The sequence below is a fragment of the Capra hircus genome, chromosome 29 (assembly GCF_001704415.2).
Source record: "Capra hircus breed San Clemente chromosome 29, ASM170441v1, whole genome shotgun sequence".
Classification (NCBI taxonomy): Eukaryota; Metazoa; Chordata; class Mammalia; order Artiodactyla; family Bovidae; genus Capra; species Capra hircus.
In genome coordinates, this window is record NC_030836.1 from 26017845 (window position 1) to 26033181 (window position 15337).

Sequence of the window (15337 nt, forward strand, 5' to 3'; positions counted from 1 at the left end):
GCTGATTCTTACCTAAAAAGAAATAGCTATCTTTTCTATATCAGTAAGGGTTCACACTTTAAGTTTTGTTCTTACATACAGAAAATCAATTTTCCTCCTAGCCTCAGTTCTCTTCTGTACTATAAATTTTTCTCTTGTCTCCCGGTTGCCTTGGCATCTCACTCTTCATTCATTTTTATAATTTATTGTTCTCTCTGCACAATACTGTATGCCACATGAAAGAACAGTGGGACATCCTACTAGTCTCTGCATGAATCAAACACACCGTCTCTACCAGCTCTTGCTTACAATAGCTCAGATCCTCTTCCCAGTCCCACCAGATTCCCCATAATGTACATGCATACATGTGTACTTAGGCTTCCCTTGTGGCTTAGCTGGTAAAGAATCCTCCTGCAATGTGGGAGACCTGGGTTTGATCCCTGGGTTGGGAAGATCCCCTGGAGAAGGGAAAGGTTACCCACTCCAGTATTCTGGCCTGGAGAATTCCATGGACTATACAGTTCATAGGGTCACAAAGAGTTGGACACGACTGAGCGACTTTCACTTTCACTGCACAATTATCATCATTTTCCCCCTGGAAAGAGAGAATACCCTATTGATGGTTTCCCTATTGATAGCTAAAACGTCTCCAGTCCTATGGTGTATAAAGTTTAGTCAGTACCACATTATATTATCAGCATGGTGAAGCTGAAGTCTCTCAGTTGTGTCCGACTCTTTGTGACCCCGTGGACTGTAGCCTACCAGGCTCCTCCGTCCATGGGATTCTCCAGGCAAGAATACTGGAGTGGGTTGCCATTTCCAGGGGATCTTCCCGACCCAGGGATCAAACTCAGGTCTCCTGTGTTGAAGGCAGATGCTTTAACCTTTGAGCCACCAGGGAAGCTCATATTATCAGCATATGATATATTCATCCATGTAATGGGAAAAGAAGCAGTTTCCACAAGCAGTCTTGGGGAAAAGGGCATGAGTACTAGCTCTATCTGGCCATTTGTAGTCTGTATGAACTGGACTAGGCTTGAAATAGATCCTGAAGCTTACCAGGGTCCAAAACTGAGAGGTAAGTTGGCCTTTGATGAGCAGAGTATGAGGTCCCACCCTCCCTCCCTTGTAAAGCCTAATGCTGGGGAGAGATCTCAGGTGTCTGCACTGTTTCCAAAGTCTCTAACATACTTCCAATAAATGCATGTCTCCCAGCGAGTTCTGTTACTAGCCCTCATCTCCCTCCCCGAGTCTTCTCTGCTGACAGCCACTACCTGGATGTGACTCTGCCCTGAGGACACTGTGTATTCTTGCCACAGCTTTTTCACGCTCTTTGCTGTTCTTTGTAGAGGCTCCTTTCTGAGCTCAGCAGGTTCCCTGGTCCCCTCCTATGACATGCCCTTTCTTGGCTTTGTCACTGAGCTCTTTCGGTGCACCTTTCTTGCCTCACCATCCTCTTTTTAGCTTTTTGAAGACATTGGCAGCAATCTCCTTAGGCTTTGACCTCTGGAGCCTCCCTTTCTGGCAAGTAGGCTCTTCCTTCCTATAGTCCCCATGGGGTGGAGGAAGGGGGCTGATGTCACTTCCGCTTCACCCTCCAGAGGCTATTAACTTGCCCAGAAATAAGCCTCAGTGGGCTTTGTTAGCAGTGAAACATGAACTGTGGCTACTCAGGAAGTTTATTTGCTTGCTTGTAGTGTCCCTGTAGTATAGAATCCTCCTAAGAGCATGTGGATATATGTATAACTGATTCATTTTGCTGCATACTTGAAACTAATACAATATTGTAAATCAACTCTACTCCAATACAAAATTAAAAAAAACAAAAAAGTGTAAAAAAAAGGTGAGTGGCCAAGATGGTGCAATAGGAAGACCCAGAGATGATTTCCTCCCATTGACATACCAAAATTACCTCTATCTCCAGAGCTATTATTGATCAGAGTGACCTAAAACTAGAAGAGATTTTCTACAACTAAAGATGTAAAAAAGGAACCACAATTAAATGTGTAGAAGGGGTGTAGACCCATACCCATATCCCCAGATAAGCAACACATAAAAAGGAGCATAATCAAAATTGCAGAAGTTCTCCCCAAGAAGCTACAACTTCAAGCTCCATAAGCTCTGCAGACCAGGGGTCTTGGCACCAGGAAGATGAGCTGCCAGAACATCTGGCTTTGAAGGCCAATGGGACTTGCTTTCTGGAGAGCTAGAGGGATGTAGCAAATGGAGAGTCCACTCTTAAAGGGCACACACAAAATCTCACATGCTCCAAGACCCAGGGCAGAAGCAACAACTTGAAAGGAATCTGGATCAGATCCAAATGCTTATCTTGGAGAGCCTCCTGGAGAGGTGGGAGACAAGTGGGACTCACCCAGCTACCGAGGACCTGCTGGTGGCAGCCATTTGGGGGAGCTCACTCTACCCTGAGGACACCGATGCTGGCAAGTGTCATTTTGTAGTCTTTCCTCGAGTTTATTAGTGGCTGGGACTTGACCCATCTCATCAGCCAGTTGATACCACTTCTGGCCCACCATCCAGTTTCATAGGGACACAGGTCCACCACCTGCATGTCCTCAGTAGACCCCTCTGAGCCCCCAAGCTGCCCTAGGACTTGGTTCTGTTCAACAGAAGACAAGGGACACAGCCTTGCCCTGGCTTACACAGTTTCTGCCCGCTAGAACCCCAGTTGGCCACCTTAGGATCCAACTCCATCCACCAGTGCTGTACACTTTAAACTTACCCAGTCCTATATGCAATCATATCTCAATAAAACTGGAAGGAGAAATTAATAATAAAATAAAATGGCTTATTTTAAAAATGCATGCCAACAATGATTTAAAGTAAATAAAGCATACTAAAAAAGATATTTAACTATTTATTGATCTATTCATTGCCCAGTGTTATTTCAGAACTACAGATCCCTCTGTTATCATAATTAGAGGATTCCATGTAATGCATTTACATAGCCTCATGTGGGATTTTTACCCACTAAGTAAGCACTATGTCCTTTTGTATTTGGAAAAGTCCATGTTCTCTACAGAAGTTGCTTTTTTTCAAGGGTAAAATGAGGGTGTGCTCTAGGTCACTCCTCTAAAGGGCTGTCCAAGCTCTAAATATGTTTGATTATTTAAGCGACTGACAAGTTTTTCAAATTCCATCTAGCTTAGTCTCTTCTTTGCATACTGGATGATCTATACAGTGCTGCCTGAAATAGTGTTGCCTGTAGAAGTGTGATGTCCTCAGTTCAGTTCAGTTCAGTCTCTCAGTCATGCCCTACTTTTTGTGACCCCATGGTCTGCAGCACACCAGGCTTCCCTGTCCATCACCAGCTCCTGGAGCTTGCTCAAACTCATGTCCATTTAGTCAGTGATGCCATCCAATCATCTCATCCCTTTACATCTCCTTCTCCTCCCGCCTTCAATCTTTCCCAGCATCAGGGCCTTTTCTAGTTCTTTGCATCAGGTGGCCAAAGGATTGGAGTTTCAGCTTCAGCATCCGTCCTTTCAATGAATATTTATGACTGATTTCCTTTAGGATTGGCTGGTTGGATCTCCTTGCAGTCCAAGGGACTCTCAAGAGTCTTCTCCAATACCACAGTTCAAAAGCATCAACACTTTGACACTCAGCTTTCTTTATAGTCCAACACTCACATCCATACATGACTACTGGGAAAACCATAGCTTTGACTAGATGGACCTTTGTTGAAAAGTAATGTCTCTGTTTTTTAATATGCTGTCTAGGTTGGTCATAACTTTTCTTCCAAGTAGCAAGTGGCTTTTAATTTCACGGCTGCAGTCACCATCTGCAGTGATTTTGAAGCCCCCTAAAATAAAGTCTTTCCCTGTTTCCACTATTTCCCCATCTATTTGCCATGAAGTGATGGGACCAGAGGCCATGATCTTACTTTTCTGAATGTTGAGTTTTAAGCCAACTTTTTCACTCTCCTCTTTCACTTTCATCAAGAGGCTGTTTAGTTCTTTTTCACTTTCTGCCATAAGAGTGGTGTCATCTGCATATCTGAAGCTATTGATATTTCTCCTGGCAATCTTGATTATAGCTTGTGCTTCATCCAGACTGGCATTTCACATGATGTACTCCGCATATAAGTTAAATAAGCAGGGTGATAATATGCAGCCTTCACATACTCCTTTTCCTATTTGGAACCAGTCTGTTGTTCCATGTCCAGTTCTAACTGTTGCTTCCTGACCTGCATATAGATTTCTCAGGAGACGGGTGAGGTGGGTTGGTATTCCCATCTCTTGAAGAATTTTCCACAGTTTGTTGTGACCCACACAGTAAAAAGCTTTAGCATAGTCAATAAAGCAGAAGTAGATTTTTTTTCTGGTACTATCTTGCTTTTTTGATGATCCGGAGGATGTTGGCAATTTGATCTCTGGTTCCTCTGCCTTTTCTAAATCCAGCTTGAGCATCTGGAAGTTCACAGTTCACATACTGTTGAAGCCTGGCTTGGAGAATTTTGAGCATTACTTTGTTAGCATGTGAGATGAATGCAATTGTATGGTAGCTTGATCATTCTTTGGCATTGCCTTTCTTTGGGATTGGAATGAAAACTGACCTTTTCCAGTCCTGTGGCCACTGTGGAGTTTTCCAAATTTGCTGGCATATTGAGTGCAGCATTTTCACAGCATTATCTTTTAAGATTTAAAATAGCTCAACTGGAATTCCATCACCTCCACTAGCTTTGTTCATAGTGATGTTTCCTAAGGCCCACTTGGCTTCACATTCCAGGAAGTCTGTCTCTGGGTGAGTGGTCTCACCATTGTGGTTATCTGGGTCATGAAGATCTTTTTTGTATAGTTCTGTGTATTTTTGCCACCTCTATTTCAATCTGAGTTAAATTCAAAGGGCATTTTTACAATAATTAGTATGTGACATCCATGTATTAATAGCATCTTTGGCTTTAAAGTTCATTCACATACCAACCCTAGTACCTCTATAGGATAACTGGATATGGCAGCATTATCTTCAATTGACAGATGATGAAATTAAAATGCAGAGAGATGGAAGGAATCCTTCCTGACTCCTGCTCAAGTACACTCTCTTAGGAGGATTCTATGCTACAGGGCATTACAAAGTATTGAAGAGTTCCTTGTACTATACAGTAGGTACTTATTAATTATCCATTTTTAATATGGTAGAGTGTGTGTGTTGATTCCAATCTTTAAATTTATCTCTTCACTAACTAGTAACGATTTAATCATTTTTAAGACCTTTTGGGTTATCGACTGTGAATTGCAGATCCATGTTCTTTGCTCAGTTTTCAAAGTTGAGAGGTGGCTTTCCATTTTTATTGATTTGCTGGCATAATTTATTTTGAATTTAAGTTCTTTGTCAATTATCTGTATTACAAATACTATCTCCTACCCTGCAGTTTGTCTTTCACTCTCTTAATGAGTCTTTGCAATAAAAGAAATGATAAATTTAAGAATGAGAGATAGTAATGAAATTTCAAAGGATAGTTGCCGGGGTCCAGCCCCGGTGGATCCAGGGAATTCGAAGGTGGGGATGGAGTCGGCGTCCTAGAAAAAACTTATTTAATTACAGATATAGAGGGAGATTAGAAACAGATAATGTAGTAGGAGAATTAGTGGAGAAAAGAGGCTGAACAACTGGTTTACATGGAATACCAATCACCACCTACGTAGGCCACAGGCATCTTTCCATTTTCCGATCTCAGAAGCCCAGGCAGAATTAGCAGGCTTGGTGAATACCCACATTTCAGATGGTAATTCAGCCAGGAAAGCGGGGAGCAAGAAAGAAACGACATGGGGGAATCAGTCTTTCCAGAAACTGATCCGATTTATTTCTTTCTTTCTTTCTTTATTTTTTTGGTGGATCACATATGGGTGTTTATTTTAATTTTTTAACAATCTTTTTTTTAAAAATTTTATTTATTTATTTATTTTTTAAATTTTAAAATCTTTAATTCTTACATGTGTTCCCAAACATGAACCCCCCTCCCACCTCCCTCCCCATAACATCTCTCTGGGTCATCCCCATGCACCAGCTCCAAGCATGCTGTATCCTGCATCAGACATAGACTGGCGATTTCTTTATTTTTCAGGTTTGTTTATATACCTTTTTGTTATACATAGGGATGAATACAGAGTCACGCAGGGGTCAGCAGACCTAACCCTTGTTACAATCAGGTGCTTCATATAAAATTATACAAAGGTCTTAAGAGTTTCATCATCTTTTAGCCATGAGGTCTGCTGACATTTAATGGCCCTTTCTGATACTGGTCAGTTAACCAGAAAACTTATTTTTCCAGGGGTGATTTTTTCTTAAATCAGGCGCCATCCTCCAAATAAAGTTGCATTCCTATAGGGTGAGGGTGTAGTGAGTTACAATCAAGAAAGGAATTTACTTAACCTAAGGTTTAACATGATTAATCTTAAAGGTTAATACTTATTTCTCCTATATGCTGTTTATATTCATTATAAGGGCAAGAATATGGAGATTTAGCAGCAAATATTGGCTCAACAAATGTAAACCCTTCACCAATGTTCCCCTTAAGATCTATTTTGTTGTAAGATAGTGATAAAGTTACATTTTTCCATAGCAAGGACACAGTGATTTATAACAAAGTACAGTGGTCTATAATAAAAGAGAGAATTCATTAACTCAAAAAGTCTAGTATTGCTAACATCAAAAAACTACTATATTTCCTTTTCTATATTGCAAATACATTGATTAATATATTCCCAGGTGCCTAAGGATATGGAGGCCTGATGGCAATCATTGACTCATCAATGAAAAAAGCCCTATGCTAATACTCCAAACTCTCTGTGCTGTTTATGGCTGAGAGACTGTCACACAAGCTAGTCTGTCAGCAGAGAGGTTTGACCTGAGACATCCTTGTCACACACAGGGCAGGGAATTAGCAGTAATTATTGGCAGGACAAATGAAAAAACCCTTCACCAATATAATTCCTAATCAACCTACTAATGCTATACTAATAATCTTCTAACTTCTGAAAAGAGTCTGTATTTAGAAAGTTTTAAAACATCCTGTGCCTCTCACTGTTGGGAGGCTGTAAACAATCACATGCGGCCAGATGAGCCTGATCAGGCAGGCCAGAGAACCTCCAGAGTTCGTAAATTGAAACACTCTTGTCACGCCCAGGAATTTTTATTAACTGGAGCTGCAAGTTAACTCCTTCTCTGAGAGAAATGGTTATGGGGGAGAGCTCCCCGTAAAGTACTCTGATTTGGGGGTAGATGCTCGGGAACAGGGGATTTCCTGAGGCTTGATCACGCCTTTGCGTATGCCAAGCTTCCTTCCTCATGACCTTTGCCATGGGCGGAGTTCCTCACACTGGCTCCCAACAGATTGTATCATCCAAAAGTCAAACAATTAAAAGATACTCAGCTTCAGTTTTGGAAATGGCAACTCACTCCAGTATTCTTGCCTGGAGAATCCCAGGGATGGGGGAGCCTGGTGGGCTGCCGTCTGTGGGGTCGCACAGAGTCAGACACGACTGAAGTGACTTAGCAGCAGCAGCAGCAGCAGCTTTAGTTTTCATCAGAAAGAGAAAAATTATACCACAATAAAATATCACTTTACACACATGAACAGGGCCGAAGTGACGAAGACCAGTCACGCCAAATGATGGTCTTATGTGAAACAACTGGAAATTTCATGCACTGACACTGGGAGGATAAACTGGTAAAACTCTGTCACAGAATCTACTGAAACGATGATAAAAATTCCCTGTGACTCAGCAGTTCCACTCCTAGGTAAATATCTGATAGAAATACATGTATATGTTTATACATTTCCAAATGTGTATCTGAAAGGAAGAGACATTATATATAACCTACAGTATATAATATATAATCTTATATGTAATACATCATGGGGGCTTCTCTGGTGGATCAGCAGTAAAGAATCTGCCTGCAATGCAGGAAACCACCTACCAAGCAGAGATCTTCCCTGGGATAGGAAGATCCCTGGAGAAGGCAATGGCAACCCACTCCAGTGTTCTTACCTGGGAAATCCCATGGACAGAGGAACCTGGTGGACTACACATGACTTAGCGACTATATTACCACCATGATACATTATATATAGTTTTGCCAAAGAAAATTTCATATATACATCACACAAAACATATATTCTAATATTTTAGCACTGTTTTTAATAAGATTGGAAACGATTCAAATGCTTATCTATGGTTGAATTAAAAATAAATTGTAGTATATTCACACAACATATAGTAATATATCAAAGAGCATCTGTGCTCTGCAACTTCATGTATAAACAGCTTATGCACTTATGATTTGTGTCCATTTGTTTATGTATGATTAGGTTCAAAATATTGAAATGTGTATATTACCATATGTGAAGCAGATAATCAGTCCAAGTTTGATACATGAAACAGGGCACTCAAAGCAGGTGCAATGGGATGACCTATGAGGGATGGAATGGGGAGGGAGGTGGGGGGGTTTGGGATTGGGGGGACACATGTGTACCCTTGACTGATTCATGCCAACGTATGGCAAAAACCACCACAATATTGTAATTAGCCTACAATTAAAATAATTTAATTAAAAAGGCAAACATTTATTAAATATCTAAGTCAGTGGCTCTCAACTGTGATTTGAAAATGTCTGTAGAAATTGTTGATTGTCTCTGGTACTTGTGTCTGTGTCTGGTGGTCATGGATGCTGCTAAACATCTCCGAATGCACAAGACAGTTCCCCACAAGACTTGTCTTGCTCAAAATGTCCATAGTGCTGAGGTTGAGAAAACTTGATCCGGATCTAAAAGTAAGCAAAGATGTGTAAGACTACAATAATAGAAACTGCAAAACATTTTTGAGAGACATATAAAAGTTGCTGAAGAAATGATGGATTATAAATTGCTCACGGCTTGGTGTTCCTTGGTGGCTCAGACAGTAAAGAATCTACCTGCAGTGCAGAAGACCCAGGTTTGATCCCTGGGTCAGGCAGATCCCCCAGAGACAGGAATGGCAACCCACTCCAGTATTCTTGCCTGGAGAATCCTATGGATAGATGAGCCTGGCAGGTCCATAGTGTCATAAAGAGTCAGACACGACTGAGTGACTAACACTTTCACGTTCACAGCTTGAAAGACAAGAGTTTTAAAATTGTTTTCTCCTCAAGGGCTCCCCAGATGGCTCAGTGTTAAAGAATCTGCCTGCCAATGCAGGAGACACCAGAGACATCTCCATCCCCGGGGTTTGATCCTTGGGCGGGGAAGATCTCATGGAGGAGGAAACGGCAATTCACTCCAGTATTCTTGCCTGGGAAATTCAATGACAGGAGCCTGATGGGCTACAGTCCATGGGGTTGCAAAGAGTTGGGCACAATTGAGCCACTGAGCACACACATTCTCCACAAATTGTTAATAGATTCAATGCAGTTCTAAATATAATCTCTGTACTTTATTCTATAGACACGTGGACCCTATAGTGTATATTCAAATAGAGCGAGATTCCAAAATGGCCAAGATAATCTAGAGAAGTAAAAATTAGTAGATTCACAATACCAGATATCAAAAGTCACCATGTGGACTTCCCTGGGGTTGAGAGGGTTAAGACTTTGGACTTGCATTGCAGGGGACCAGAGTTTGAACCCTGGTTGGGGAACTAAGATCCCATATGTGATTTGGCATAGCCAAAAATAAATAAATAAGTACATTAAAATATTTTAAAAGTCACTATGAAGGTTTCCTCTAGATTCTCGTTTTATTTATGTATTATCTTTGTTAGTGCTTTGAGTTTTCCCCCTTTATTTAAATCTTTACTTCATTTGGGATTAGTTTTATTTTAGACATGATATAAAGATGCCATTATTTTATAATAATTAGGAATTATAGCAGTAATTATCTCATTAACTGAAGTGGTATTTAGAAACTTGGTTTAAGTTCCCAATTGTTTTCTCTCTTATAGTATGATTATAAAGCTCTTTAACTTTATAACATATGATCAAAGAGAATGAGATGCAAAATTTGTATTTTAAAATGCAATCAATTTAGTTCAGAGCATTATTTTTCATGGTTGGCTTGTTTGCTTATTTTCTTTAAAATGTCTTTACCTAAACAAATGTAGTAATGACTACCACAGATATCTAAAAACAGCTGTAAAACAGTTTGGGAATTTAGACCACTAAAATTTAAATCACCTTAAAATATGCTGAAAGAAAGAGTGAGATATGAGATGGAGTGCAGAAATAAGAGATGATAATTTGTAGGTTCTGGGCAATTTTAAGTTGAGAATAAACCATTGTGAGTTTATCTGCATCATTGATTAGGGAATAGGGTAACAGTCCTTCTTTCCCCTTAGGTAAAACTGCTAGCTCCAGAAAGGCATGAACTCTTCTCAGGAGTGTTCAGATAACAAACATACAGGGAGATATACATGTGATTTTTAAAAACTTTTAATTAGATTCTTTTTGTTGTTTTTCTGATCATTCAGGAAACCCAAGGGTAATTCAATTCCTTGTGAAAGTAAATCAAATTAAGCTCCTGCCTGTCTAGCTATGTTAGTTTCCATTCTTTGCCCTTCAACTAGTTGGGTTCTATAACAGAAATGAACTGCTCTTTCTCCACAAGCAGTCACAGGTATGCCAGCTCTTTCAGTATTAACTTGCAAACAAGTACCTTGATGTAGCATGTAGAAAGTTAAATGTTTTGGCAGGCTGGGGGGTAAACACAAATGAGTTTTATATTGTAATGAATCGCATGTGCAGGTGAGTTCTTACAAAGGTAGATTTCTCTCATTTCCACTTGCTTTCCTTCTTAAGCTTCCATTCAGAGGTAAGATATTCTTAGATTTCCTTCTAAATGTGGCTATCAAGTCCTGTCTGTCTGTCTTTTCCTCTGTCTCTGTTTCTAATGTATTCCTTCTCTCTGTATGTATGTATGTATATATACAAATTGCACACACACAATTATATATGTACATGCAACATATACATATCTGTATATACAGTTAGTAATAAGGACCTATGATTAGTTACTAAGTTGCTATGGCATAAAAGACAAGTCAAACACCGATACCTCTCATTGATACTTCTGCCTTAGGTCTCAGGCTACCTTGCAATTCACCTGATGAAAATTTTCATACTTTAATCTAAATGTGATTTTTCATTATGATGGGACCCCACTGGTGCAGTAGAAATTTTAGAGATACATTTGTTCTGTTTTTTGAATTTTGATATCCACATAGGATATTAGGGTAAGTGTCTCTGTTATTTACTCTTTTATTTGAAATACAGCTTTAATGTAGCTTAAGGCACATTGTGTGGAGATAGGATCTGTTGTGTATGGGTTTTGCTAAGAGCAGAGAACCTCATTTCTGTCATGTTGATGAGTCTTCACTTGAAATATACTATCAGTCTTGACCTTGACAATATTTTGGATTAAATTAAAACCATCATTTCTGCCTCACTTTCCATAGTACACAATTTCAAGTTTCTTGATCTTATGCTATCATAGGTTCTTTAATCTTACAATGGTTCTGTATTTCTTGTCACAAGTAGTAGGTTTTAAATAAGAATCTGATACTTGATGGAATTGTCTTCTCTTATGAGGGCATCACCTGGATTTATGAATATGAGGAGTAGAAGGTAGGGGGAGGAGTATCATCTCTAACAAAGCCAATACTATAAAATACTTAGATATTTAAGATAGCAATATGTGTCAATATACTAGAAGCCAGTCCCTACCCAGTGGATTGTAGTTGGGAAGGACACATGAAGTTTATGTTCTTAGAGCCTCAGGAAAGACTATCTACAATAAGCCAAGCATGCGGCCAGCAGTGTTATGAGGGTTGCTATTTCCTGGATCATACAGGAGGCTGTAGGGATTCTATATGGAGTTTAGACTTAGCTTGCTCTGAGAGTATTTCCTATATTAGCAGGTAGTGGTGTTAGTGAGACAAGAATACCAATAACAGTGGTGAAATCTTCCTCAGTAGCTGTGAAATTGATGAGTCTCTATAGCACAATGAGAATTTACTTTCCCTCTCTACTCACCTCTCTGTCTGTCTCTCTCTCCATATATCTATATACATACATTAAAAAAATAAGGTAGCAGCTTCATATAGTATGCTATCATTTATTGAGTACCTATTAACGTAGGCACTTTACTAAATACCTTACATTTATTATCTTATTTTGTACTGACATCTTCACTGAGACAGGTGATCCTGAGCTTCAGGCGAGACTAGAGAACAAGCTGAAACTTTGGTTTCAACATTGTGAAGCCTGGAGCAGAGGACCAAGCTGACATGACGCACAGAGAATACCAAATAGAAAACTTGCATTGTTTTATTGTACTAAGTTAGTGATATTTATGATACACCAAGATAAATTTACAATGAATATCTACCAATTTTTTTGCATATATCTGTGTATGACTCTATGTCATTGAGAGTGAGAGAGAGAGAAGATGAAAACATTCTATCTCCTTTTACAAAGGAGATTTGTGATAAGCAAAGTGGAATATAACTCTAGAATTATGTATGATGTATGATGCAGATTTCATATATAGAATGAGTTGTCAATTCTCGACTAAATTCTGGGTGCCCTTGTTATTCCCATAGAGAGAAAGAGAGATCAAAAGTGTGGAGAAATGACAAACATGAGCCTAGTGACAACATTCATCCTCACGGGCCTTCCCCATGCACCAGAGCTGGACACGCTCCTCTTTGGAATCTTCCTGGTGATCTATGTCCTCACTGTGGTGGGGAACCTACTCATCCTGCTGGTGATTATAGTGAATCCCCACCTGCACACCCCCATGTACTACTTCCTGAGCAACCTGTCCCTCATTGACATGTGGTTCTCCACAGTCACTGTGCCCAAAATGCTGATGACCCTGGTATCACCTGAAGGCAGTCCTATCTCCTTTCCCAGCTGTGTGGCCCAGTTTTACTCCTTTGACTTCCTGGGCAGCACTGAGTGCTTCCTCTACACCGTCATGGCCTATGATCGCTTCCTGGCCATCAGTTACCCACTCAGGTACGCCAGCATGATGAGTGGGAGGACGTGTGCCATCCTGTCCACAACCACATGGCTCAGTGGCTCTGTGCACTCTGCTGCCCAGACCACACCGACATTCCGTTTGCCTTTCTGCGGGCCCAACCAGATCCAGCATTACATTTGCGATGCACCAGCCATCCTCAAACTGGCCTGTGCAGACACGTCCACTGTGGAGATGGTGATCTTTGTCAACATTGGGATGGTGGCCTTAGGCTGTTTTTTCCTGATAGTGCTGTCCTACGTATCCATTGTCCATTCCATCCTGAAGATCGCACCTCAGAGGGGAGATGGAGAGCCTTCCAGACCTGTGCCTCCCACTGCATTGTGGTCCTTTGCTTCTATGTTCCCCTTGTTTTCATTTACCTGAGACCAGGCTCCAAGGAGGTTGTGGACAGGATTGTGGCTGTTTTCTACACTGTGATGACGCCCCTTCTGAACCCTGTGGTCTACACCCTGAGGAACAAGGAAGTGAAGAAAGCTCTGCTCAAGCTTAAAGACAAAGTAATATATTCACAGAGCAAATGATTTCTGCAATGTAGACTTGCTCTTTTCAAAAATACAGCATTAAATAGTACAATATATCATAGAAATATAGTATAGTATAATATAGTAATATAATTTTTTCAATGTGAAATGTATTTTGTCAATAGTTCTCAATATTAAACTTTAAACAAAATACTTAGAAATATTTGTTTCATTATTTATTATTAAAAAAAATATTTGTTTCACAGATTTTTTTTAAGGAATTTAAAAATTGCAATTTTTAAATTTACTGTGAACATGCTATTCACTCATTATCTGTAACATGTTTCTTTTTACTTTTCCTCTAGTTTTGCTGACTTAGAATTGATTATGACATCATTTTTACCTTTTTAAGAAGGAAATATTTAACCTGGATCTTGGATGCAGAGGAATGAATTATTTATATATACTTACATTGACAATATACTTTTTAGCTTATGTCTTATGCACACAAATTGGGGATATAGAATTTTGGGGACACAGTTCAAGGATAGCATGAATTATCGGAGGCAACTTTCTCATGGATGCAGTTGTGTACCTGTCTCCTCAGTTCTTTTTGTGGCTGTGTGTGTGTGTTTGTGTATATGTATGTGTGAGTTGTACGTGAAGGTCCCAAATTAACTAGTCCTCTTCCCAGCACATTTGACCCTGGTCAGTGCTCCCACATTGAGAGTCCCACACTTCTGAGCAGCTTTCTGTCTCTCTAGGTATGTCTGCCAGGACAACCTGTGGCTCTGAGAGGCTCCTTTCAGATACTGGGAATCATCACCACCTTCATAGAGCCCTGAAGTTTCTCAGGTTTGGTCAGTGTGATCAGGAGGAAGCTACCATCAGACATCTCCAGTCTCCATCATGTAATCTGACCTTGATTTCCTGTTTTAATGGACCAGGTGCCCATATTCAGCACAACCATTCTATGCTGGGTCATTTTACTATGGATGTTAGTGATGGTCATGCAGCTCAGAGAGCTCCTACTCTCAATATTTTAGAGTCTTGGAAATTCAGATTCACCAAACCTCAACCTTCTCTAGGACAAGGACACCCTACATTGCAGGGAGCCAAGGATGCTTCCTACTTAGAAAGTAGAAAAATTAAAGTGCAATTAAGTCACTTGGTAGCAAGGAATTTCAACATATTTCTTTTACAAGTTAGAAAAATGAGGCCTGGAAAAGAAAAAGCAACCTAAAAAACTCAATGAATAGCTACACAGCCCGTACAAGTGGACTTCCATGTGTAATGGATGAAGTGCTTTAGCTGCATGCAGACAAAAGCAAACATTGGCTCAAATAAGTTTAGAAATAATTTTATGCTCTATATCTCTATTTCTCATCTGTGAAAGATCTTGTCTCACAATACTTTGAGGAGGATTAAATGAGTTAGTAGAAGTAAAAGTGCTTTGAATGATACTGATTCACAATAAATCAGCAGAGGAATGGATAAGAAAGCTGTGGTACATATACACAATGGAGTATTACTCAGCCATTAAAAAGAATACATTTGAATCAGTTCTAACGAGGTGGATGAAACTGGAGCTGATTATACAGAGTGAAGTAAGCCAGAAAGAAATTCTTAAACTTTTAAAATTCAAACCTGGGATGATTTGGGAGAATGGCATTGAAACATGTATAATATCATATAAGAAACGAATCGCCAGTCTAGTTTCAATGCAGGATACAGGATGTTTGGGGCTGGTACACTGGGATGACCCAGAGGGATGGTATTGGGGGGGAGGTGGGAGAGGGGTTCAGGATTGGGAACACGTGTACGCCCGTGGCGGATTCATGTTGATATATGGCAAAACCAA

At 40.0% G+C, this 15337-nt stretch overlaps 1 pseudogene; it reads left to right on the forward strand.

The window, feature by feature from the left end:
• LOC102170855 lies at nt 12602–13536 on the forward strand (annotated as a pseudogene).